The 26,518-nt window shown below is 47.3% G+C and overlaps 1 protein-coding gene across 1 annotated transcript in view; it reads right to left on the minus strand.

Annotated features, from left to right (window-relative positions):
• Positions 1 to 24,978, minus strand: part of DNAH1 (dynein axonemal heavy chain 1) — a 1,256,292-nt gene extending 1,231,314 nt beyond the window's left edge. Inside the window, exon 1 of the mRNA XM_085624793.1 lies at positions 24,844 to 24,978. The gene's annotated coding sequence lies outside the window, so the exon portion shown is untranslated. The remainder of the gene's footprint in view (positions 1 to 24,843) is intronic.
• Between the last annotated feature and the right edge of the window lie 1,540 nt (positions 24,979 to 26,518).

A 26,518-nucleotide genomic window follows, 5' to 3' on the forward strand; every position in this document is an offset into this window, starting at 1 on the left:
GCTACGCACCACACGTGTGTACTGGAGGAAAGCGTTGCAGTACACGCACCAGCACACCCCTATACTCGAACAACACACCATTACTAGATATTCCTACACCCACAGGTCTAATTACAAAACTAAACACCCTCAGCTGGTCTGTGGGAGGAGTCACTACAGTGGGGGCACTCTTCAATGCCGGAGCACTCATGGATCACAAGAACTTTGCTAGGGCAAATGGAATCTCGAGCAACCTATACATGACACATGCAGCAATACTTGCTTATGTTAAGACATTGGGCCCCTGCCAGAGAAGAACCTCTGAGGCACAAACTGGTACAAGCAATCTATCAAATATGTGAAAGGCCTCATCTTACAAAATGGCTCTATAGAGGTATTAGGGCACACGCTGGGATTTCACTTACTGACTTACATACCAGATGGTCCATGGACCTTGAAAAGGAACTGACTGAAAGGGAATGGACTGCCCTGTTGGAATATCCTAAAAAGGTGGCATGTAACGCCAAGTGTAAATTCATCCAGCATATGATCCTCCACAGGGCTTACCTCACTCCACACAGTATGTTCCCGAACACACAACACCACTGCCCCAGGTGCAGGGTGGAGGATGCTGACATCCTGCACATGCTGTGGTCCTGCTGTGTACTAACTGAGTTCTGGACGGGCTTCGTCCAGAGCATCAGAACAGTGACCGGCATTCCCATATGGGAGACAGTGGGAAGCTGCATACTTGGGATGCATCAACGCCCAAAGTCGCAAAAGGTGCATTTACTCTTCGTTGACCTAGCACTTCTTATTGCAAAGCGTGCAATACCTTTGCGGTGGAAATCGGCAAAGGCCCCAACAGTTTGTGTGTGGCATGGAGAAGTGGTGCGATGGGGTAGTGCAGACAGTGCTGCTATTAGACGGGAAGAGGCCCGCGGTCTGTGCAAAACCCTGATATCAATGGACTGAGACTAGATACTGGAGGCATTTAAAGCCCTTGACCCTGCGCATGTCCCTGAAGTAAGCGATGCATAGAAAAAGGCTTGTAAAATGGTCCCCGACCACTTGAATCCAACCCAAGAATAGCCCAAATGTGCAGCGCCACTACACGCAATATACACATCAAGCACACCAATATGGACAAAAGTGGGAATCAGGGCAAAACTGGGCAATATTGATACTAGTCAGAGTAGAGCCAGTAGAGGGGGGTGGGGGGATAGGAAGTTTAGAAGTTTAGGAGTTATTTTAAATGCACTTGCAAGAGCATCTAGTTATCACCCAAGGAAGGCTAATGTAATGTATAATGCATGAAATGGTACGAATTGCTTGCCAATGGTTCAATGCGGATGTTTGTACATGACATTATGCATGGTATACTATTACAATCGAGTATACAAAGTACCTAACACTATGTATGACTTGAGAAACCAAGAAAACCAATAAAGTGTGTTTTAAAAAAATTGGTTGAACAGAGTGACTAGGCTTTAAGTGAGTTGGAATCAGATGTCAAAGCCCTTTTGTTCAGCAATGGTCTTGTTAACATACCTAAAAAGTAGGCGCTTATTTTCACAGCTGGGGAAAAAGTACAGTCCTCAATGAGGAGAGTATGCTAAAAAGGAGTTTTAGAGTGGGTGGGAAGGGGAGGTGAGAAGAGGTTGAGCACAAACTTCTACTCCTCACTTCAGTTTGTACATTTTTGTTTACTCTCAAATACATCACAACTGCAATAATGTTCCTACAGCACTATATGTACACTGTCTCAATACTGAGACTGGAGAAAAAGTGGCGCCACGAACAGACACCGGACAGCCACGCTGCCCAAAAGAACGCCAGCCGCAAGCACCACCAACTCATCCGAGCCACCAAAGGACCGCCTTCAAGGAACGCATCGACAACAACGCACACAACAACAAAGAGCTCTTCAACATCGTGAAGGAGCTCTCCAACCCCAGCTCCAGCGACGTTCTGCCGTCGCAAGACCTATGAGACTCCCTAGACACCTTCTGTCACCGCAAGATCGCAGACATCCACGACAGCTTCAACACCCAGACCCTCCCTGCAGCCGCCGACACTGCAGACCCACCGCCCCCCAGCCTCACCAACCACCTGCTCTCCTGGACCCACGTCAACGACGACGACACCATTAAGACCATGAGCACCATCCACTCCAGCTCACCATCCGACCCCTGGCCTCACCACATCTTCAACAAAGCAAACTGCATCATCGCACCCCAACTCCGGAAGATCATCAACAGCTCCTTCGAGACCGCCGCCTTCCCGGAAAGCTGGAAGCACGCCGAGATCAACGCCCTACTCAAGAAACCCACAGCGGGCCCAAAGGACCTCAAGAACTTCCGGCCCATCTCCCTGCTCCCGTTCCTGGCAAAAGTCATCGAAAAGATCGTCAAGAGGCAACTGACCCACTTCCTCGAGGAGAACAACATCCTGGACCCGTCCCAATCTGGATTCCGCAGCAACCACAGCACCGGGACCGCCCTCATCGCTGCCACATATGACATCAGGACCCTACTGGACAACAGCGAAACCGCGGCCCTCATCCTCCTGGACCTCTCGGCCGCCTTCGACACCATCTGCCGCCACATCCTACGCACACGCCTACACGACGCAGGAATACGCGACAAAGCCTTGGACTGGACCACCTCCTTCCTCACCAACAGAACCCAGAGGGTCCGCCTCCCCCCATTCCATTCTGAAGCCACCAAGATTATCTGCGGCGTGCCCCAAGGATCATCCCTCAACCCCACCCTCTTCAACGTCTACATGGCACCGCTCGCCAACATCGTCCGCTCGCACAACCTCAACATATTCTCCTACGCCGATGACACTCAACTGATCCTCTCACTCACCAAAAACACCGCCACAGCCAAAACCAACTTCCATGAAGGCCGTCGTCAGCTGGATGCAGACCAGCCGCCTGAAACTTAACTCGGACAAGACAGAGGTCCTCATCCTCAGATCCACCCCCTCTGCCTGGGACGACTCTTGGTGGCCAGCCGCCCTAGGAGCCACACCCGCCGACCATGCACGCAACCTGGGGTTTATCCTGGACTCATCACTCTCAATGACCCAGCAAGTCAACGCCGTCTCCTCCTCCTGTTTCAACACCCTCCGCATGATCTACAGATGGATCCCCACCGGAACCAGAAGGACGGTGACACAGGCCCGTGTCAGCAGCAGACTGGACAACGGCAACGCCCTCTACGCAGGAACCACGGCCAAACTCCAAAAGAGCCACCAACGCATACAGAACGCCTCCGCACGCCTCATCCTCGACATACCCCGCCACTCCCACATCACTGGCCACCTGAAAGACCTGCACTGGCTCTCAGTCAACAAGAGGATCACCTTCAAGCTTCTCACCCACGCCCACAAAGCATTCCACAACGCCGGACCAGCATACCTCAACAAACGTCTCACCTTCTACACCCCGAGCCGCCAGCTGCGCTCCGCCGACCTCGCCACCGTCCCACGCATCCACAGGACATCCACCGGCGGCAGATCCTTCTCCTACCTCGCCGCCAAGACATGGAATACCCTCCACACACAGCTGCGGCAGACCCAGGACCTGCTGACCTTCAGGAGACTTCTCAAGACCTGTCTGTTCGAGTAGTAGCTGCACCACCCCCCTCAGTGCCAGAGACCCTCACGGGTGAGTAGTGCGCTCTAGAAATGACTGATTGATAATGATAACTATCTTTGCAGTTCTCTATCCACTACCTATCATCATCGGGATGTCACCGTTCCAGAACAAAATAGCCATTCATGTGAATATCTTGCTGAAGTCCACTAGCCAGCTCCCTGCAAAATCCTGAAAAGTACATGACAGATCAGCAATCTAAACTCCGTACAAGCATCCAAGCTATACATAGACCACAAAAGTACCCCATTTTAACAGACATATACACGCCATGCGGGACTCCATTCCACCCCCTCAATGGAACACACCTTTTGATCACAAATCTTCTGCGTGACTTTGTATATAAAATCAAACAGGTGAATTCTAGTTGACAGTCATGCAGTCAATAACTGTCTCTTCTAAGCAACATACGACCATCAGACTGATGCTCACGGCTACCCAAATATTCTTTTGCCACATTTCTCTATGTAGCGCAGAATAATGGCACTGCAATGAGCACCGTGGTGACTCCAACTGCTTCTCTATCAAGTTCAATACCCCTAAGATTCTCCTGCAGTTTCACACAACACAGGCTCATGCTTGATTAACCCAGTGTCATCCAAACAATCAGATTCACTCTGCAAGCAATGGAAAGACAGATAACAAAGTCAATAATATAACTGAAACGAGAGTAAGTAACAACACTGCATGTTTCTATCTAAAAAATGTCAGCCAAGAAACTACCAAAATGAAAAACAGACAATATTGTTTAATGCTATTTAATAAATGGGCTGTTAATATTGAGAAAGTTGATGTCAATGTGAATAACAATACATGCATGTGGAAAAACGAAATTGCATCTTTCTTGACGAATTTTCCCGTTATGAACTCCACATCAACCCGACTCCGAAATACGTTGTTAAGCAGGTGCTGAAATCCACGCCCAAGGTCAATGATTGACAGGTCACAGGTGGGGTGACATGTAGCCAGCAGACAAATGCGTGAACAGGAAACCCCATATCAATCCCACAGATCGGTGCAGCAGCGCCACAATGGTCCAATAACGCACACATGGACGAAGGGGTACGCGCACTCCCAAAACATCATAAAGTCAGATGCCACTTGAAGTTAGGAACACCTAGCCAATCAGGACACAGCACATATAGTACATGCAGTGATCAGGTACTTCCCATCATGGGCACTTGGACATGTTACCCCCTGGCCGCATTGTGCCTAAGCAAAGTCGAAGCCCACCGGGATTCCTCATCGAATACATTAATTTATGGCTCCAAAGACAGCAGTTCCCATTTCTTATTGAAAAGGATCACAGGAACTATTTTATGGCACTCAATGAATTGTATAAACATCCATGTCAGATCGATTGTAAGTTGAGACAGTCCTCAGACCTTATGCCTGCAATGGTTATCCCAGCTGCACTGTTTAATTAAAAAAACTGTTCCTGTTTTGCCAAACACATCTTGTCTCTTGTTTTTTCAAGGTATTTCATGTACAAGCAACAGGGCGACCATTACTCAGTCTGCCTTACCAGCATTGTCACTAGCCACAGCAATGTTAAGTGGTGTACAGCAAATGGCTACCCAGACTAGAAAGAAAGGGGAATCCGTGATGAGTATTCCTGGCAGGATAGAGTTACAAATAAACACATCATAGCTCATAGGATGGTTTTGTATGGGTAGAAAGAAGTACAATATTGCACAAGAATGCAATATTACACAAGACATCTGGTTTAGGTCTCATACAAATACCTAAGACTAGGCAATCCCACCATACAATGCTCACAGTTAATAGAGCCATGGTGCAAAAACGAGACCTTCAGCTGCATGACTTTCTGCAACACCTGTGATGTCTGCAAAATAATAATACTGCACCCTGCCAATAACATATTCTAAAATCCACTCTTGCACCCAATGGACATGGCCGTGTTTCATCTCCTCTCGCACTCACTCAGGCACACAATGGAATCTTGGCTAATGTGTCCCAAGGCTCAGTATAGAAGTGCTTCACTAGGGAGCAGGTATACCTATTCCCACTTCTGGTGTGCTTCTAATTGTAAGACTAGTCACTCCCAGGTAAGCCTTTTCTTACGCATACGCCTATCCTGGGCCATTGTGCCTTCACTTCCTTGTGTACATGGAACATTGTTTTAGGAATGAGCCTGAAATTGTCCATGACCATGAGTCTTCCCTGAAGGGCTGTCACTTCAATACAATGAGTTGTGTCCAGCAGCCCAAAGCAGAGCTTGATAACGGGTGCTCTGTCGGGTCCTGCGGGATGGTGGTGCTGGAGAGGGTGACCACTTGACGGCAGATGTGCTGCATACACTGACTGTCTTATATGTACTAAGATAGTTTTGCTCAAGTGTTGTCAATGTGGCATGCTATGTATAGACTCCAAGAGCATCCCTCAAACCAAAAGCAAGGGTTTATCCTACCTCCACAAAACATGTAAGGTTCCTTTTATGTCCCCTTGGAGGCTGAGGACGATCGCTCTTTTTTTGGGCCACCAGATATCACGCTGTACAGCAGTTAACAAATGGTATGTCTGACAAGTATTATTTCTGAACTCTATTCAATTATTGTAATGTAAATGTCTGCGTCAAAAGATATATGTGAATGTCAACAGGAATGGTGGCAAATGGTGAATACCAAGACATTCGAATATTCATGAACCCTTATTATAATCAGAAGAGTCAATCAGGTTAATAATATGGCCAGGGCTAGCACAGTCATGTGTAATCGATCCACAGCAGGCTGCTACATCCCAGATTGGATACAGGGGTACCCTTGTCAGTTCCTAGTATATTGTACCCGTGTACCCAGGGCATAGGTACCCCAGAGGTCTCCCATGGGCTGAAGCATGCATTATGCCACCCTCGAGAAACCATTCAAAATGGAACTACAGGCCTGCCATTGCAGCCAGTGCAAGTTGGTGCATGCACCACTTACTAAAAATGTGGGTTTACTATATCTAAGGGTCACTGCACTTTAAACCTATAGTCAAGTCAAGTCAAGTCAATTTTATTGTTTCCAGTTATTAAAAACTATTACAGAATACATTAAGATACATTCATTAAAAATACTCTTATTTTATACCGGTATAAGATCAAATTGTCCATAAAATTATTTATACATTTATCTATGTAATGTTGGTTTAAGATCAACTTGTCCATAAATTGTTTGAACATTTATCCCCCCCTGTTCCACTTGTTGTAGGAGAGATTGTACCTGTCTCATATATTTAACCCCCCTACAAGCCAACATGGGAGATGTTCCATCTAACCATTGAATAACAGCTTGCCTGAATGTGCGAATGTTCAGTTTGTTAAAGATGTTTTTTAGAAATCGTCTCCTTATGTCCAATAGTGCTGGGCAAGCGCATAGCATGTGGGGTAGTGTTTCATTTTTGTAGCCACATAAGCGACAACAGGAATCCGTATAGCTGCCTTTATAAGTTAATAACAGATCTTTTGAAAAATTTAAGCCCAACCGATGTTCGATGGATCTGTTTTAATGTCACGTTAAAATGACTTCTTAGATAAGACTGCGGCTTTATCCCGGAATATGAGTTTATTACTGTCCACCCATGTCGTCGCTTCGTGATTAATGATTGATCTTCCAAAAACGATATCCGTTTCACAGCATTGTTTGTTATTTTATTGAAAGTGGGTCTATCTGGGTTAGAGTCCCATAATGATTGGATTTCAAGGACCTTCAAAGATTGAGCCAAATAATATCCCCAACTGCCTTGCGTGTCTTTACTCATCTGATTTCTTATTTCCTTCCAGAATAGACTATCCAATGTGCCTTCTTCGGATAGATGTATTTTGTGACAACATTTTACAAAAGTGCCCATGCTACAGAACTTCTGGTTCAGAAGACCAAATTCTAAGCGAACCTGGGCCGGTGAGGCTGATTTTGGGAGATTTAAAACTGCTTTGTATGCCCTCATTTGAAGGTTATTTAACAGCCCCGCCTCTTTACTGCACCAGGTTACCAAAGCATATGACAAGGTTGGCAAAATCTGTGATTTCATCACGTTTAACTGATGGATATAGTTTGGACAACTCCATTTTTTTTGTAGTAGCCGGTGTGCATAAATCAAGGAGTGGGTTTTTGCCTTTAGGTCTATTTTGAGTTCTTTGTTCGATGAACCTCTTTCTATTTTTAGGCCTAGATATTTATACGATGGTTCTTCCTTTATTTGTATTTTATTTGCGAACCATTTAAATATCTGTTTTTTTGCATCTACTAAACGGACCACTTTAGTCTTTTCTTTATTTAACTCCAAACTTTCGTGCTCCAGATAGATTACCAGATTATTAATCAATCTTTGGAGTCCTATTGGGGTTTGGCTCAGTACAACAATGTCGTCCGCGTATTGCAGAAAGGGGATTGGGATGTTTGCCAACTTCGGCGGGTGTCCTTCTGCTATCTTCATATGCTGTGTGATGTCCGCCATATAAAGATTGAATAAGCTTGGGGCAAGGACGCATCCTTGTTTTAGAACCTGTTGCGTATTAATTTCGCCAGTAGTACTGCTGCCGTCTCCCAATTTGACTCTTGCCCAAGTTTCGCTATACAGGTTTTTTATTGCATCCAACAGGTTCTTTGGTAATCCCCATATATTTAATTTTTTCCATAGTCGGTTTCGATTCACTCTGTCGAATGCTGCTCGTAAATCAATGAAACATGCAAATAATCTGGTCTTCTTTTTTTCTGTTTTTCCTTTTAGGAGTGCCAAGGTTGTTAAATGTGTTAAGGTGCCCATTTTTTGCCTAAAACCTGTTTGAAACAAAGGTATTATTTTTGTTTCCTCCATCCAATCTTGAAGGTGCTGCAGCAAGCATGTTCCATATAGTTTTGCATCCACATCTGTCAATGATATCAGCCTGTAATTTCCCGGCTCGTTATGATCGCCCTGTTTAAAAATAGGGTGTATTATACTTCCTTTCCAGGACTTGGGCGTTTTATTCTGGGTGTAAATCCAATTAAATAATGGGGTGAAATATTCGGCCCAAAACTCAGGGAAGTGTTTGAAAAGAGCGTTTGGTAGTCCATTTGGTCCTGCTGCTCCCTCTGTATTTAAATGTTTTATTATTCCTTTTAGCTGTTTAGCTGTCATAAGGGTGTCTAGGTCCAGGATATTAGCTTCTAATGCTTTAGGTACGCTTGTGATAACTTTACCAATGTTGTTACTGAGTCGGTTCTTTTTGCCCATGTTTGATATCCTTTTTTCATCCAATTGGTGCTCCTGTGTTTTGAGCGGAAGTTTTTTTTTGCTCCGATTCATTGGAACATATTTCACACTCTTTATTGTTGTGCCACTTTTGTCCGCTCTTCCCACCAGCGAACATATTTTTGACGTGCTTGATCCATTTGTTTTCTCCAATTCCTGCCTCTTGTTTTAGTCGGTTACCCTTTGTTAGTTTGTTAATTATACCCCAAAATGACCGGCCAATTTTATTCTTTCCAGCAATTAATAATTTGGTCCAGATTTCTTCTTGATATACTTTTTTTGCTTTACTCAGCATTGTCTTGTATTTATTTCGCATTGCTCTTAGTTTTACCTTATCTGGATTCCTTCCGTTTTTCATCAATATTACCTGCTTCCGGACTTCACGGGAAATTTTCTTTTTTTCCTCCCAGAGCGTAAGATTAAACCATGGCTTCTTTCCACTGTCTATTCTTCCGTTGTTTGATTTTGGAACTGGGGGGTCTCTAGTTATGAAATCACATAAGTTTTCCCAAGCTTTTATGGGTTTTTTTTTCCTTCAATTGGTTGTATTAACAGTAGATTTTTGAATTTCTCCATTGCTGGTTTAATATCTTTACCGCCCCATTTCAGTTTCCGTAAATTGAATTTTTCCGTGTTTTGAATAACTGTTTTTATTTTTTGAGTTTTATTTACTGGCATTTTGATTTTGGTAATTAAAGGAAAGTGGTCACTTTCTGTCCGTTGCTCGACAGTGAATGCGTTTACCTTTGGCAGCAGGTTATTGCTCATTATTGTAAAGTCTATAGTTGATCTCCGTTTACCGCTTAAAAAAGTTGTAATGGATTTATCCCCATTTGTGTTCCCATTCAAAATTGTCAGGCTCAGCTCTCTAAGTTCTTGAATTAAATCTTTATCTTTCACTAGGTTGGTATTAAAGTCTCCTGAAATAATTAAAGGGTACCATTCATATGAAATTTGAAATGCTTGAAGGAGGGATATTAATGTTAAAAGTCTTTCCTTCTTCGGTTTCTTTTCCGGGTGTACATATACATTAAGCACTAATAAGTTATTAATCTGTACGTTTGAGTCAAACTTTGCTGTGAGTTTTATTGCTTGCAGCCAATTAACCCCGGTATCTAGCTCTTCCGCTTGCCATCCATATTGCTGAGAGATGTATACTGTTAATCCTCCTCTCGGGTGACCGAATTTTGAATGTTTTTCAGCTAAGATATGAAACTCTATGTAACCGGAGATGGATACTGGGCTCTGGTTCCAGGTTTCTTGAAGTAGTATTAGATCCTGTTGTTCAAAACATTTCAAGGTTTCATGATCTTGTCCCATATTACTGAAGCCATGGACGTTCCAAGAGCAAATACTGATTGTTCTTATGTTCAACTCACCAAATTCGTCTCTGATTGCCCGATTTTTCCCTGATTCCCCATAATTATGGGGTGTTATCTGTAAGTGAGGTTTCCTGTTCTCGTATGAGCTTTTATACTGGTTAGGAACTCTTTTGGTTCAGTGCTTTGGCAATCCAGGACCAGTCTGTGCTCTTTTCCAGCCTACTACCCTGGTCCTCTAAGGTTGTCAGTATCATGCCTCTTTGTGTTGTTTTTTGCGGTGTTACCGAACATGCGCTTTTTAGGCATGGTCTCTGATTATGTTTGATTTCCTTTTCTGTAGATTCCGTTTTTATGGCCTTTAAAAGAGGGAATGGGTATTTTTTCAGTTGAAGACGTCTTAACCCAATACCCCATGCTTCAAAGATCAGGCTCATTGCGAGTATCCTATCCACTATGGTCCTTGAAGCCCAGGTAGTCAGCGTTTCTTCTATAACTGGATTGCTTGCTTCAGTTTTAAATTCTACAGATATCAGGTCTTTGGATGTTATTTCCTCTAATTCTGGAATTTCTTTAAAAAGTCGCAGTAAGTTCCCTCTATTCAAGACGTCTTGACCACCAGTTATCTGATATGCCGGTACAAATAATAATTTTTCAGGGCTTTCTCCTTGTATTTTAGTTACTAGTGTTTCTTCTTTTTCCTCTTGTTGTTGGTTCTTTGATTGGTCTCCCTTCGCTATTATTGTTCTGCTTGGAATTTGAATATTTTTGGTTATTTCTCCGATTGTATTTGTTGTTCTATTTCGCTTAAAAATGGGTGCAATAGGCCCGCCTGTTTCTAACTTTGTCCCTTCAATATTATGTTCAAGTATATCACTCTTTAAATGTATCGCTGCTTGTGGACGCTTTGAGAATTGGTCTTTTTGAGATGTCTTGCATGCTCTCCCATTTTCATTTAACTTTATTTTTATCGGTGTTCTTATCCTTTCTTCTTCGCTATCTTGTCTCCTGAGGTTCCGTACTTCGTCGCCTTTGATAGTTAGTTGTTCCTTTTCTCGTTTTACCCTTTTAACTTTAGGAGATGAACTATTCTCTGCCCACTGCATTTTTGTTTCCCATTCTCCTGAGTTTTCTTTATAGGATATGTTATTATCGCCTTCCATTTCAGTTCGGGCTTTGCCTTGTGGTTGCGGAAGTTTTTTTATTTGATTTTTTAGTTTTTTTTGTTTTTTTCCTGTGGATGGTTTGCCTTTATTGGCGTAAGGGATTTCTGTGATTCATTAAGGAGATCGTGCCCATTCTCTATCCTTAGTTGGATTGAGTGCTCCAGGTTATTTTCAGATAGGATTGATGAAGTTTTTTCTGATAACCGTTTCTCTTTTTTTAAAGTTATTTTATTGAAAATTGAAAAAATCTGATCGTTTATCGGAAGCGACTCCTTTCGCGGAGTCCTCCCCTTTCTGGCGCGTTTTCTTTGTCTTTTTGTTAACTTTACGTGTAAATTGTCCATTACTCTTTGTGAATCTTCAATTTTGAATACTCCTTGATTTGAGTGTTCCTCATTTATCATTTTTTTTGAGTCAGAGCTTCTATTCCATTCTATGCCCTCATTTTGGCTCACGCTTTCCTCTTTGATCTCTTTATCCCCGCCGGGGCTCGTATGTTTGTTGTTCCCTAGTGATGTTTGTACTACCCCTAAGGTATCTTTTAGGATATCTGGTAAATTTGACAATTTATCCACCAATTTGCCACACACGCAGGTGGGCTTCGAAGCATTTGTATGTTGTTGGACCGAATCTGATCTTCTAGATAAAAGGGTTGTCATATGATCCAGCTTGATATTTATGCCTGAAATATGGCTTGCGATAAGGTTTATTAGATCGATTTGTACGTCCATTTTGTTTGACTGGAAATTCAAGGCCCTAATTGCCTGATCCAGGGTATTTAATAGTGCCTCACTCCACGGGAACTTTTGGTTCGTTCCTGGTAGTATGTCCAGGACGTCTGACACCTCTTCCAGTCTGCTCACCGAAGAGATCGTGATTGGGGATGTCAAATTTAGTTTTATTGGCCACCCCTTGGTTTTTTCATGTTTCTCATCTGGTGCAACATAATTTTTGACTAGACATATTGGTGTAGATTCCAATCTTTCTTCTTCAATCTGGCCCTTTGCCTGTTCCTGTTCTTGTTCTGGTCTATATCTACCTTGCTGATTTTGCCGAAATTGGTTATTTTTAGGATCACCTTGTGTTTGAATTTGAATGCATTGTTCTATTTGAAAGTTGGGTTCTGTTAATCTGTCTGGGGTTGTCTCCTTGGATGTTAGGAGGGCTGACCAAATTTCCTCTAGCACAATTATTTGATCTTCCCCGGTTTTATTCCCCTCTATTGTAAAGCTTTTATCTTTAGCCTTATCTTTGGCCTTGGTCCTGTTCTCTTTTCTTGTGGATTTCTCCATTACTGTGGAACTCTGGTTATGTATCTGGGCTGCTACCACAACTGATTTATTATCTTCTGTTTTCCATTTTGCCTTTCCAGAGGATTGAGAAATTTGTAGCTGTTCTATTGAGTGGGTTGGGCTGTTGTTCTCAATGGAGAGTTTTTGAGCTTCTTTTTCCTCCTTCTTATTCTTTGCTTGCAGTTGTTCATTTTTACTGTTATTTATCCTTAATGCAGGTACGATTGGGCTTGGCAAGTGGGCTTGTTCCTGTGTTTGTCCATATATAGCCGCCATTGGGTCCTTTAAGAAAAAGAATTTTTGAATCCCACTTTTTTTATTTTTGGTTAACGATGGTTCAGGTGCAGACACTAGTCTCTCTCTTTGTTGTATATCCTTCTCTTTTTTTCCCATCTTAGATGACCCCTGTTCTTTATCTTCATCGTACCCTTTTTTCTTTTCGCTTATCTCCTTCCACACTCTCCCAGATCTCATGTTCTCCCTTGTTGACGGCAATTGTTATCACTTCTCCTTATTCCTCTCCCCTCCTTGTCCCCTCCTGGTCTCCTGGTCTCCTGGTCTCCAATGCTCCGACCCCCGTGCTAGTTTTTCAGGGTCACCGGCCACCGCCGGAGAACTGATGAGGACAACACGACAACTAACTATTTAGGCTTCTTTGCGGCAGAGAGGCAGGGAGGCTGAGGAAGCAGTGAGGCAGTGAGGCCGGGGTAACTGACGGCAGGAAAAAGCAGAAAATAGAAAAGACGGGTGGCCAAGAATGGGTAAGAGTATTATAAGAGCCCAGCTAGGCTAGGCTAGGGTTCACCTGTCTGCTTGTTATCCCTCCGCCTCCATCTCGTCGTCTTTCCTCATACCTGGTACCTCACTTGCTGCCTGACTCCACTCCACTCCACTCGCCTCGCCTCCGCCCGTCTCGCCCGTCTCTCTCCTTCGTCCGGTTCTCTCTCTCGGTTCCCGGCTCTCGGCTTCCGGTTCCGACTCCTGGCACCCGCGTCTCAGATCCCAGGTTTCGGGTCAGACGCCCAGACCCGGCTCAGGCTGCTTCCTTGCGGCTTGACTTGGCGCGCTCACACCACTCGTTTTGCTTCCTGCTAGGAACTCTGGGTTAAAAAATAATCTAATAAACCTGATGCTCCACGACTTTCATCTATAAACCTAAGTCACACATATAGCAGGCCTTTACAATCCTGAGGGCAGGGTGCTTGGTTCTAAGTGAGAGGGTGCCCCTGCATGAGGACACCCCTGCAGCCTACAGAGTCCATTCTCCTGGATTGTCAGTGAAGCAGCCATATACTATAGAGAGGGGCACCGCGTAATCATGTGATGACAATCTCGAAAACGGCTGCAACGAATCCTATCATGTTTGGTATCAAACATGTTGGAATCATACCGTAACACCGTAAATGATGTGGGAGGTATGATTCCAAGCACTGGAAGAGCCCTCCGTTATGCTCTCTGTGTTCCCGGTTCCAGCCTTCTAGCCCCAGACCACACAAAATGGTTGCTGCTGACCAGAGACACATTTCTGCCCTCCTGCTTCTGAGCCAAGCTTGAGCAGGGGAAGGCAGAACACCTCCAAGACAGGATTTAGTGTATTAGGGCTGGGTGGGTGCGCCTGCCAGCGCCTGAATGTCTGCATGAGGGGCACATTTGGTGCCACTGTGCATAGTTCATTCAAACCAGTCCTGGGAGCCATTGGCTCCCGCTCTGACCTGAAAATGGACAAAGGACATGGGAGTAACCTTCCCCATGTCCAGGCCCTCCCCTGGGAGGGTCCCCTGAATCTTCCCAGCCCTTTCCTTAGGGTACTTAAGGGCTAACCTGGAAGTAGGTCCCGAGATTCGTCGTGGAATAATATTCAGTACTGAAACCACTGCACTTCTACCATCTGGGCACTCTGGACTTCACTGAACTTCGTTTGGGCCTGACTTCATCTCCCTTACAGTCTGCTGCATCGTCTGTGCCTGTGCATCATACAGGAACTTTCTAAGGCCTGTGAAGCATCAGGGACGACAGAAGTAATCTCCCTTGCAATGAAGAAGTCACTCCCCTGCATTTGCAGGCATCGCAACGAAGACAACCGGACTGCAGATCCCGAGCTCCTGTGGACTATGTGGGCTCTGCAACACAGGTTGTGGTTTTCCTCAGCTCCCGCGGCCTGCTTTACCCTCTTACCAAGTATGAGGCCAGTAGTCTTTGTGGGGGTTGCAATAACCAAACCCCTGGAAACCGCGTCCCTTTTGCAGTTGCAAAGGCTTGTTGACATCTTTGCAAGAAGATCTTCGGGCTCCAAGTAGCCCCAACCTCGAGCACCTCCAGTGACCAGAATCTTTGGCCACACCGCATCGTGAGCATAGTGGCCTGCAGCTTTTGGTGAACTGCTTGAGGTCCTCTCACGACTCCTGTGCCTTCAGACTGTGGGTCCATTTGAGGGTCACCTTTGTTTTCCTTGGGCTCCCCGGATTGCTCAGGGCCTACCCTTACTCCCTTGCTTGTGGTGAGTCTCCTGGACCTTGATGGTCCCCCCTGTGCACCTTCTTGAATTCCTGCATGGGTTGCATTTGCCACAGCTTGTTGGTGCTCCCACTGGACACCGACCCCTCAGCACTTGACATCCTTCGTGGGACATCTCGTATCTGGGTCCTGGTCGTCCTCCATGTCGCCTGGTCCTCGCAGCTGCAGAGTCAATGTCGCCGTCATTCTTCCTGAAGCACCCGACTTCAGAGGGCATCCGTCTTCCAAGTCTCCTGGTCACTCCTGAGTGGCATAGACTCTGTCCCCTCTGCTTTCGGGTACTCCTCGTCAAGAATCCACATTTGGATTCCTCTGGACACTTTCTCCTTTTCCATCATCGGCACTTTCCTGAAGTCCTCCGTTGGGTTTCGACGCCACTTCACACCTGTGCACCCGGCTCCCCTGGGATAAGTAACTTAGGTACCACGGTATCCACGGGTGGGGTAGCTCTCCAACCTTCTGTCTTCCACTGGGTTTCTTCAGGGTCTACTGGGTAGGGTCCCTAATCGTTAAAAATCCGACCATGACTTGCACATAGACTTGTACGGAGCATATTCACACAATAAATGTAAAATGTAAATTTGATACTTGTATAGCGCACTACTCACCCGCAAGGGTCTCAAGGCGCTTGTACGAATACCGCTGTGGAACCCATCCTGGCTTTCCCTGTGAGGCGTCCACTCCTGGGCACCCCCAAGGTGGAGGCCAGGCATCCTTAGCGTTGTGGGGGCCGTTGTGGAGATTAAGCAAGCTATTGCCCAGAGTTGCAGAGTGGGACTCCATGATTGGAATAGGCACCGAGGCGAGAATTATCAGGTCCGTGGAATTTTTGAACCCAAGACCCGCCGAGGCGGGGAATTGAACCCTGGTCCCGGGCTAGACCTCTGCATCAGGATCTGCCGCTCTAATCATTGAGCCACACTTCTCCACAATGCACACGCTCTCCATGGGGTCCTTATCTACTTACCTTGGGTGCTTCTGTGGGTCCCCAGCAATTCTACGTCCTCTCGACATTATCCTGACTCGAGTCGTGGTTCTTATACCACTTTCATAGTAAATGGTTTGGTCCCCCCCGGGACCCACTGTGTATTAATGCTATTTACTGTGATTTCTTTGCTAAAGTATTGTGAGCTTTGTGTCTATCTCCATGTAGGAGATGCTGTAACATACTAGAGAGTGTTATATAATAAATACATATTTTTATAAATACTTTGTGTGGTTCTTTTTCATTTAATCTATACTATAAGATTGCATTCTGGCAAAACAAGCTGCTTTACACTCCTTCAAGACTAAGCCTGAAGGCTGCTCTTCACAGCTACCACTTGGATAGCTTTCTAAGGTTGTCTAAGACCTCCTAAATCACCATAAGGGTTGTCTGGACTAGTGCAAGGTGCCCACATACATTAGTGGACATCATACACCAGGTCAGCTTCTCACAGTGCCTAAAGTCATCTTTTGGCCGAATCCATCTCCGCTACTCATCGACATTGGTGGTATGCCCCAGTCGGCTTTAAAGATCCAAAAATTACTTCGGAAAACAGTAGGGATGGGAGTTACCTCTCAAACAAGACACAGTGGATTATGTACTTGGTCTCCGCTCCAGGATGGCTGAGTACATCAAGAAGGCAATTAAAGCGCAACCAAGATGGCCGCGTAGGCACAGGGCTCCCGAGGGCCGCCACAACTTCCCACGTCTATCCTGAAATTATCCTGATTCTATCGACGGGCTTCTACGGGCGAACCTATGTGGAGGTGATACCTGTTGTCCAAATTCAAATCGGACTTCAGGAACCGGAATAGCATTGATTCCAAGTTGGCGGCCTACTCCGGACCTTGCCCCGGACTCGAGTTGGCGTGGTGCCCGGGCAGAAAGTGAACAACAACAACATGCAGGACTTGGGCCGGTGCGCACCCCATATTTTCACTTTCGGTTTCGGGTCTCCTCGCTGAAACTGACTGAGGGGCCCCGGATTGTCAGCACACATTTATAGTGGGACGATTGGGTATCCTGCCTGCTCCTGGACACTAGCCTGGACTACCTTTCGTGATCGCCGAGGCTCCCTAGATTGTCTCTCCGGGGATCGCTCATCGTGTTGGTGGCCGACACCCTTGGCGACCATCAGACAATGGCGGCTAGATTGGACGGAGATCAACAAAAATCCAAGATGACTAGGCGGGGAGCTCATACCCAAGCTAACAACATGGACCGCTATACCCAGTCGAAAGGATCCCCTAGTGGCCTGCATAAGTCACCGGAGAGACCCAAGGATGGCCCGGGATCGTCTACGGAGTTAACATTGCAGGACGTCATGGGTGCCATCGATGAGATGAAAGCGGCGGTCGGCCAGCAATTCGATACATTGGCCCATAAATTGGACACGGTTTTGATCGACGTTAAACTAGTCAGAGCGGACCTTTCACAAACGAATGAAAAGGTCAAATCCTTGGGTCTGACGACGTCGAGTCTGGTAACGGACGTGTCTGACCTGCAAGCCGAGGTCCGTAATCTGCGGACGTCCACTGCTTTGTCTGTCCGTCGACTGGAGGATTTTGAAAGTAGGGCTCGGCGGAATAATGTGCGCATAATCGGGGTGCCGGAGAATCGGAGGTCCCTGCGGCTGACCTCTTCGTGGAAGACCTCGTGATCAACCATCTCGCACCCAAAGGCTTGAGTAAATTCTTTGCGGTTGAGCAGGCCCATAGAGTTCCGGGTGGTAAGCCTAAACCGGGCGCTCTCCCACGGCCCATCATTGCCAGAATTTTTGATTTCAGGGACAGGGATGCTATACTGCAGGCCTCGAGGGTGAGTGGGCCGACGAAGTTAGAGAACACTCATATAAGTTTCTACCCGGACTTCACACAATTGGTCCAAACGCAGCGACAGGAGTTCATGGGTGTTAAACGGCGACTGAGAGACAAGGACCTGAAATATGCGATGCTCTCTCCGGCCAGGTTGCGTGTTGAGTTCGAGGAGCGGACGCACTTCTTCGATCGGCCGGAGGAGGTTGGAGATTGGCTCGATACCCTGCCTCAGCAACGACGTCGAGAGGGACAGACTGAAGGGAACGGAGTGGGCTTGGCTGGACAGGAATAGACTTTTGGTTCCCGGTGACTGACTATTGTGATGACACTTCCATATTTTGGTTTGGTGTTTCTATTCAGTGCCTTATCCTTCAATGCCCGGGGGTTGTGGTGGTGCTCAGTGAGGCTTTTCTTTTTGTAGCGTAGTTAATGTTAGGGCGACAGGCACACTGCAAGTTGGGGGGGCTACATGGGCTCACGCAGGGGTGCAGGGTGGGGGGAGTTGTAACGGGAAGGTTGGTGGGGAGGGGGGGAGTTGGGGAATGTTTGAATGTTCTACAAGGCAACGTCACGCCATACGACTGGTGGTCGGGATCGTGTTCTCTGGGGGGGGGGGGGGGGGTTGTGCGCGGGGTTGGGATGGGGGGTAGGGGATTGAGAGTACTCTCGTGGAATGTGAATGGCTTGGGGGATAGGATTAAACGTGGAGTAGTGCTGCAGTTTTTGAAACGGCTGTCGCCAGATATTGTCTTTCTGCAGGAAACGCATCTAATTGGGAATTCTTGCCATGCTATGAATAGGCGGGGATATCGTCTCGTTGTGCATTCTGGTTTCACTTCTGGCTCGCGTGGGGTGGGCATCTTGATTAGAGCCTCTCTCCCGTTGGAGGTGGACGATGTGATCCATGATGATAGAGGGCGATATGCTGCACTTGTAGGCCGATGGGAGGGCAGAACCATCTCGCTCGTTTCTGTTTATGTCCCACCAGGATTGCAGACCGCAACTTTCGCTGATTTGGGGGCGAATGGTCTTGGGACTCCCGGGGGGGGTTCTGGTGGTGGGGGGCGATTTTAACTCTGTCGTATCTGGCGGGGCGGATCGTCACCCTCCCAGGGATCTCCCGGGGGCACAGGCCTGGCTGAGTGAGTTTATAGATACCCTCGGACTGATAGACTGCTGGAGACTAATGCACCCGGGGCAGGTGCAATACACTTTCCACTCAGGGGCTCATGGGAGTTTGTCGAGACTTGATTATGTCCTTATGCCGGCGGCCCAAGCTGTGATGATTAGGGAAGTAAGACATCTGGCCCGGGGTATTTCCGATCACTCCCCACTACTGTTGCACATTGAGGTCACCCCCGGGGCTGAGGGGTGGGTGGCACCGATTAACCCCTGGTACCTGCGTAATCCTAAAATCCGGGCGGACCTGGTCAAGTCTATTGAGCGCTATTTCACTGAAAACGTGGGGTCAGTGTATTCTGCTGTCTCGTTATGGGAAGCCTTCAAAACAGTGCTCCGTGGGCAGGCTCTTTCTCTAATTTCCCACTCCAAGAAAAGCAAGACTGAAGAGGTGATTCGCCTCGAAAACGACATAGCCAAGTTGGAGGGGGACCTGGAGCTGGGTGTTACGAATGATAAGTTGCATGTTCTCAGTCTCAAGCAGCTTGACTATGGAGCGTTGGTTACTGACGCTGCCAAAGTGATGAGTAGAGAGCAACAGGGGCGCTTATACGATGTGGGGGACAAGGCTGGAAAATTGATTGCATGGTTGGACAAAAAGGAGAGAGCGAGTTGAGTGGTGCCGGTTATTGAGAGAGCGGATGGCGTGCGTGTGACTGACCCTGTGGAAATTGTTGAATGTTTCGCGACTTATTTCCGCGACGTATATTCTCGAGTCTCGAATGGCCTTGAGGATGACTCTCAGCTGTTGCTGAGAGATATAGTGTTGCCGTCTTTGTCAGAGGCGGATAGGGTACTGATGGATGCGACGTTGTCGCCTGATGAGATTGCTTTGGCTATTCGCTCGGTCGCTTCTGGCAAGGCCATGGGTCCCAATGGCCTTCCCATTGAACTGTATAAACTGCGCCCGGACAAGATGGCGCCTCATCTCTGCGACATGTTTCTTGAGGCACGTGACGTGGGTTCCCTCCCCTATGATCAGCGTCTCGCTACCATAGTCGTGATTCACAAGGAGGGGAAGCCGCGGGATCGGTGTATTTCTTACAGGCCCATCTCATTATTAAATGCTGAGCCTAAAATTCTTGCCAAGGTTTTAGCTAATCATCTGGTTAGGGTCGTTGGCGACTTGATCCATCCGGACCAGTCCAGTTTCATACCTCACCGTAATACGGCTCTGAACCTGAGGCGGCTTCATGGAGTCCTCGCCAGAGCGGAGTACATACGTGAACCGGCCGTTTTGGCGTCCTTGGATGCCACTATGGCGTTCGATACCCTAGAATGGCCGTATCTTTGGGCGGCGCTTGCGAAGTTTGGTTTTAACCCCGGGTTTATCGGTTGGGTGAAGTTGCTGTATAAGGATCCGTTGGCTCAGGTAGTTGTGAATGGCAGAGTGTCGGCACCCTTCGGGTTGGGAAGAGGCACGCGGCAGGGTTGTCCGCTGTCGCCCCTCCTCTTTGCGCTTGCCTTGGAACCTCTGGCTGCCTGGTTACGATGGGAGCCCTCATTGCGCGGCATTAGGTGGACGCCTGAATTTGAGGACCGCATCTCTCTTTATGCGGACGACATTCTCCTGTACCTCACATCTCCCCGGCAGTCTTTGATAGTACTGGTCGATGTTCTGAACTCATTTGGTTGCAACTCCGGCTTGGTCATTAACTGGGCCAAGTCATGAGTCTATGTTCTCTCTGGGGATGCTCCTCTCCTTCCGCGTGGCTGCCCTATCCAGATTTCGCAGTCAGGGTTTAAATACCTGGGAGTGTTCATAACTTTGGACCCTGTGGCCCGTTATGAGCGGAACCTACTCCCCCCACTCCAACGACAGAGGGCCGACGTCTCGAGGTGGCGACGGCTTCAGCTTTCGCCGCTCGGACGCGCGGCGTTGTTTAAAATGATGTCGCTGCCACGATTCCTGTACGCACTGCAAAATACACTCGACGTCATACCGGCCCGCTATTTCGGTGAGGTGGAGAGCTTGCAGAGGCGGTTGTTTTGGGACGGGCGATCCCAAATCGCTCTCACAAAATTGACACTCCCTTGGTTTGATGGAGGTATTGCACTCCCCGATATCAAGCGATATTATTGGGCGTCCCAATTGGCGGCGGTGAACCACGGGATGTACGGGCCGGCCCTGAACCCGGCGTTCGAGATGGATAAAATGCTATTGCCTGGGGGGGGATTATAATAGAGCACTCTATTCGAAGTCTCCTGGTGTGCAGTTGACAGGCCCAACAAAGATAGCGGTACGTGTGTGGCATGCTGCTAATGCTGCGATGGGTTGGAAGGACCGCCTGACTCGAGCGACTCCACTGTATGCTTCGGAAAGGCTGGGCTGTTTGTGGAAAACTAAAGGGTTTGAGAAATGGGATATGATTGGAATATGTAAGGTGAGTGACCTCTGGGTGAAAGGGGAGTTTAAAACGTTTGAAATGCTGAAAGCAGAATATAAGCTAAACGATAGGGAGTATTTCCGGTATGCTCAGGTCCGTCATGCGTTGTGCTCGGTTTTCCCTGATGCTACTGCTATCCCGGAAAATTCCCCGCTGGAGGATAGGGTGCTCGATGGCTACGTGCCTGACAGCACAATCTCCTTGATCTATAAAAAGCTTATCAACGATCGGGCGGATCTGTTGACCCGCTTGAGGGAGATCTGGGTGGCTGACGGTTTGGAATTAGATGATGAGGACTGGATTTCGGCAATAGCCTCCCCGCGGGAGGTGGCAATTCCGGCCCGCCTTCGGTTCGTACAACTAAAGATACTCCATAGAGTGTATGTCACTGGTCCCCGCCTGATGCGCATGGGTTTCTCCGTGGATGGGATGTGTAAGCGTGGCTGTGGTTCGCTGGGTACTTTCCTTCACGTTATATGGGAATGCCCTGAGGTGGCGCTCTTTTGGCGTCGGGTGCATGCGGTAATGGAAGAAGTCACTCACGTTGCTCTGCTTCCAGAAGCTAGGAGATGCTTGCTGAACGTGTGGGAGCCAAACGATTATAATGTGGCACAGACGCGGTGGGCGACTTTGGGAAATATGGTGGCTAAACGTAATATTGCCCAGTTATGGGGTTCCCAGAGGCCCCCACGGTCTCGGTGTGGAAGGAGAATATGGATTGGTGCATGTTTAGAGAAAAGACGGTGTATGTAGCGAGAGGCAAGTCAAGGAAATGGACTGGGGTATGGGGTCCGTGGAACGCTTATCGCGGAGACATCTGTGCCCCTCCTCTGGCTGTTGTATTGGATGCCTCTTTGTCCCCCTAGCCGAGCATTCCTCGTCTGTTAGGTTACGAGTGAGTTACAGTTTGAGTTTTCCTCTGTTCCCGTGCCCCCCTCCCTTCTCTGCCGCTGATCATTGATTCCCTACCCCGGGGAACGCGTCCTGACATTTACAATGCCTATTGCCTTGCTTGTGTGCAATGTTTCTAAGTTTTAAATTGAAAACTGAAACCGTATTTAATATTGTCACTCAACTATTGCTTCTGCCTTCACTGGGAGCGATGATGGACTGACGGGCTCCTCGGATTGACCAATCTGTATAACGGTGAATGATACGTCTCATGCTAATTAGCGGCCGGCCCAAAGGGTTGTAGGCCCATGTCTGTAACTCCTTGAAGTCAAATAAAGGTTTCTTTCAACAAAAAAAAAAAGAAGGCAAATAAAAACCTGGAGGCCAGTCAAGAGTTGTAAAAAGCTTGGCATGACCAAAAGGCTGTCCTGACTGTTCACCAGCCAGGCCAGAAAGTGTGGGTGTTGGTCCTGTGGCCCCAGCAGCTCTCCAAGATAAATGGAGTGGGCCCCACACTATCATTGAAGAAAAAGGAGAGGTCACCTATCTGGTGGACCTGGGCACTCCCAGGAGCCCCCACAGGGTGCTCCATGTGAACAGGCTCAAATCTTTTGTAGCCACGACTGACATGTGCATGTTCATGGCAACTGATGAGGGACAGGAGGAAGAGAGTGACCCTCTCCCTAATCTCCTCTCACAAAACACTGATGATGGGTCAGTTGATGGTGCAGCCTTGGCAGGCAGCCTCGCTGACCAACAGCAGATTGATTGCAGGAAGGTCCTCAATCAATATAGGCATATGTTCTCTTTGACACCCAGTCAAACCACCTGGTGTACCCATGAAGTGGACACAGGCGAGAGTCTACCTGTCAAGAATAAAATCTACAGGAAGCCTGACCATGTCAGAGATTGCATCAGGACAACTTGTTCTATTGCAGCCACCTTCAAATGGAATTCTTTACCCCTACATCTTTATCAAGAGTCCAATCTGTATAACTTAAGAAAGCCACTGAAGACCTGGTTGTTTCCATCTATTAGACTGGGGTATCTTTTTTTTTTCCCCCAACTCAATTTTTTTTTTTACTTGGGGGATGGTCAGAATTGAGGTTTATGTTCTTAAGCACAATGATACCCTTTCAGGATGTACGTTACACTACATAAACAACCTATACTTTATTGATGACTGGAGGGAAGCCTCGTCAGACTGTTACTGTAGTATTAACGTAAACGTACTGATAGCTCAGCTTTAGTATGGTAAAGATACACAGATCATAAAAACAAGCACTAACAAAGCTAAGAGGGTTCGGTTTTCTGTATGGAGCAACGTATTAGTGTTGAGCAGGAAACACAGTTTTGTGTATTGATCAGTAACCCTGCATGTGCGAAGAGGGGTAGTGAGGTGTCACGAGAAAGATACAGCATATTAATGCATCTGAGGTAGCTATCTAAGTGTAAACCTAAGGTGATGGGTTTAAATGTCAGTTTAACAGTACTGAAAGAAATGAACCCACCTATCCTAACCCTTCCATGCGTATTCCCTTATTTTCTGGCACTGAATAGTCACATGCAAAGAAACATTTCCTACTTTCGCTCACCTCTCACCCCACTGGTGACACGTTGCACCACATTATGAGCATAGAGCGAATGCGACGTTAGGAACCCTTTCGAGGAGGCATCCACAGTTTGGTTCAATGGCTCATTTCACAATCTTAAAGTCCGTGATAATGAAGATAATGCTCTTTAAAACATATATTTAAGCCAAAGACGAACTCCTCTTAGAGATGTTCAGAAACCACGTGCGTTGTTCGTTTAGGTAGAAACAGGTCAACAGAAGCAGTTGCCATGCTTGGAAAAAAAGGAAACTCAAAGATCTGCTTCTCTAGTCGCGTCTAATAATCGTCCTTTTAGACGACTTAATATGCTGCAATAAAGAAAAGCTGAACGTGTGGGCCGGGGGCAATTTCCGTAAACTTAGAGGATTCAACGCAACCCTGCTGTGACCGCTGAGAAAGTTAGTTGTCCAATAATACAATCAGGAGCTAACTGACGATTTTGGTCACCAGCTCCGAGCCACACATTGAGACAAGACCAAAGAGACTTTAGGCAGCTAATCATGATAGGGGTCAGAAATTCCAACTTTCCGGTTGCCATACTTAGGTTTGTAAAGTGATTCGTTTATTACGGAGGTTCATAAAGCGCTGGGAATCTCCTGGCGATTACTTAATAGCGCTTAGAATGCTCCGCAACTTTAGTCAATAACAACGGCACTCCTGTACAGTAGAAGAAACACTGAAATGTATACCTAGTGGCCCTTTGGGTATTGTTGCTGTTGTGCTTAGATTGTTAAATGAACTCATTGGAAAGACAGCACCTATCACGTCACCAAAATCAAAGTACCGTAACAGGTTAACACACCTCAGTGTCCACTTCCAGGACACGTTCATCGGAGGGGGTGTTGTCGGGTCTCCAGCTCACGGTCCTGCTCCCCACTCTCTCGTTGCTCCCTTTGGTGGGACAGTTTCGCCCCAAACTTAGCTGCGTTCAGTGCCTGCTCCCTCCCGTTGCCGGGTACGAGACGCCGGCTGGTTGCTAGGGAAGTGCCATTACTGTCCTGGAGGGGAGAGGCGTGTTATGGAACAGACCGTGCAGGGTAAGCTTGACACCGAAGCTGTACGCTTGAACTTCCATTTCTTCAACATCACTACGCAAGGTTTGTTTTAAAGTGACTGCAAGCTTGTTTTTCAGCATCCGAAGACCTTTAACCACCCCTCTGACATGCAACATGGTTGTGCCCTACTATGACCGCTAAAACCTGATTGAACGGCATGAGACGATATACATCGTAATAGAAAGAGGACGATGCCGAGAAGGGTTCTCGCACTTTTATGATGGAAAAGTGGGCGAATTTTTGACGAAGAAGGGACGTAGCTTTGTAAATCTATTTCACTCCTTTCTGTTAGCGTGAGAGGGCTCGACAGTGTCTGTTTTCCTTCAAATGACCTTTCAGGTACTGTTTTCGGCCTCCGTGCATGCACGGAGTGGTTTGTTCAAATAGCTACTTTAATTTCACTTGTGCCATCGTCAGTACCTTCGGGTGGAGTTCACGCTATATAGAATTGCAAAAATAAAAATAAAACAATGGATGAGCTCCTTTCAAATTGTTAAGGCACATATATACGGCGAGCTACTACTACTGCAGTCCAAACCCAAAGACATATAGGACCCCTTGAGCTGCTACCAAATGGCCAGGGCCACCGAGTCACCGTATTTACATTACATATTCAGGTACGGGGAGATTCAATGATTTGCCCAGAATCACAAGATGCCGACGCGACCCCGAGACTCGAACCCTGGTTTCCAGCACCAAACTCGGCACTCTAGCCGACGGACCACATCCTTTCCCCAAGTTGTAGCATCAGATGCACATGTTGATTTGCCTGCGACCTGGATGTAATTTCAGGATATGATGTATAAGAGTGAACTGTGGATCAGTGGCGGCTGGTGACATTTGAAAGTGGTATGCAGCTGACCACGGCCCCCACAGGGGGCCACTAGAGAGGTCGGTGCCCTAGTTGCGCCTGGGCACCGGTCACCACTCCCCACCCCCCCCCCCCCTTCCCCCCTCCTGGGGGCCGGGACTCTGGTCGGTGTCCCCCTCCTCTTCCTGCCCGGAAGTGACGCGAGGGGCGTTACTTCCGGGGCTTCTTTGTGCGGGGGGGGGGTGGCTATATAGCCCTCCCCCACCATGCTGGCGACCTCTTGATCGCCTTGCACGCCGCATAGAGGGGCCGTGTGTCGGTGTGTCGTCCCGTCTTGTCGTCGTCCTCGTCAGTGCCTCGTGCGCCATTGCGCGACATCGCTCACGGTGAGTGCGGCTCCACCCCCCTGCCCCGTCCCTGGGCCTGTGCTGCAGATCGGAGCATATCAATTCTTCCTACTTCCATGGACAGAGTAATTCCACAGTCATACGCACATACATTCATCATACGCTAGGGCCCATCACACCAACATTCATTCTATTACTCTATCCACACTGAATATACGAGAGAACCCCTAAATCAATCTGCATCTAAACTGAGGTCAATGCGAC

Source organism: Triturus cristatus, chromosome 9 (assembly GCF_964204655.1).
Source record: "Triturus cristatus chromosome 9, aTriCri1.1, whole genome shotgun sequence".
Taxonomy (NCBI): domain Eukaryota; kingdom Metazoa; phylum Chordata; class Amphibia; order Caudata; family Salamandridae; genus Triturus; species Triturus cristatus.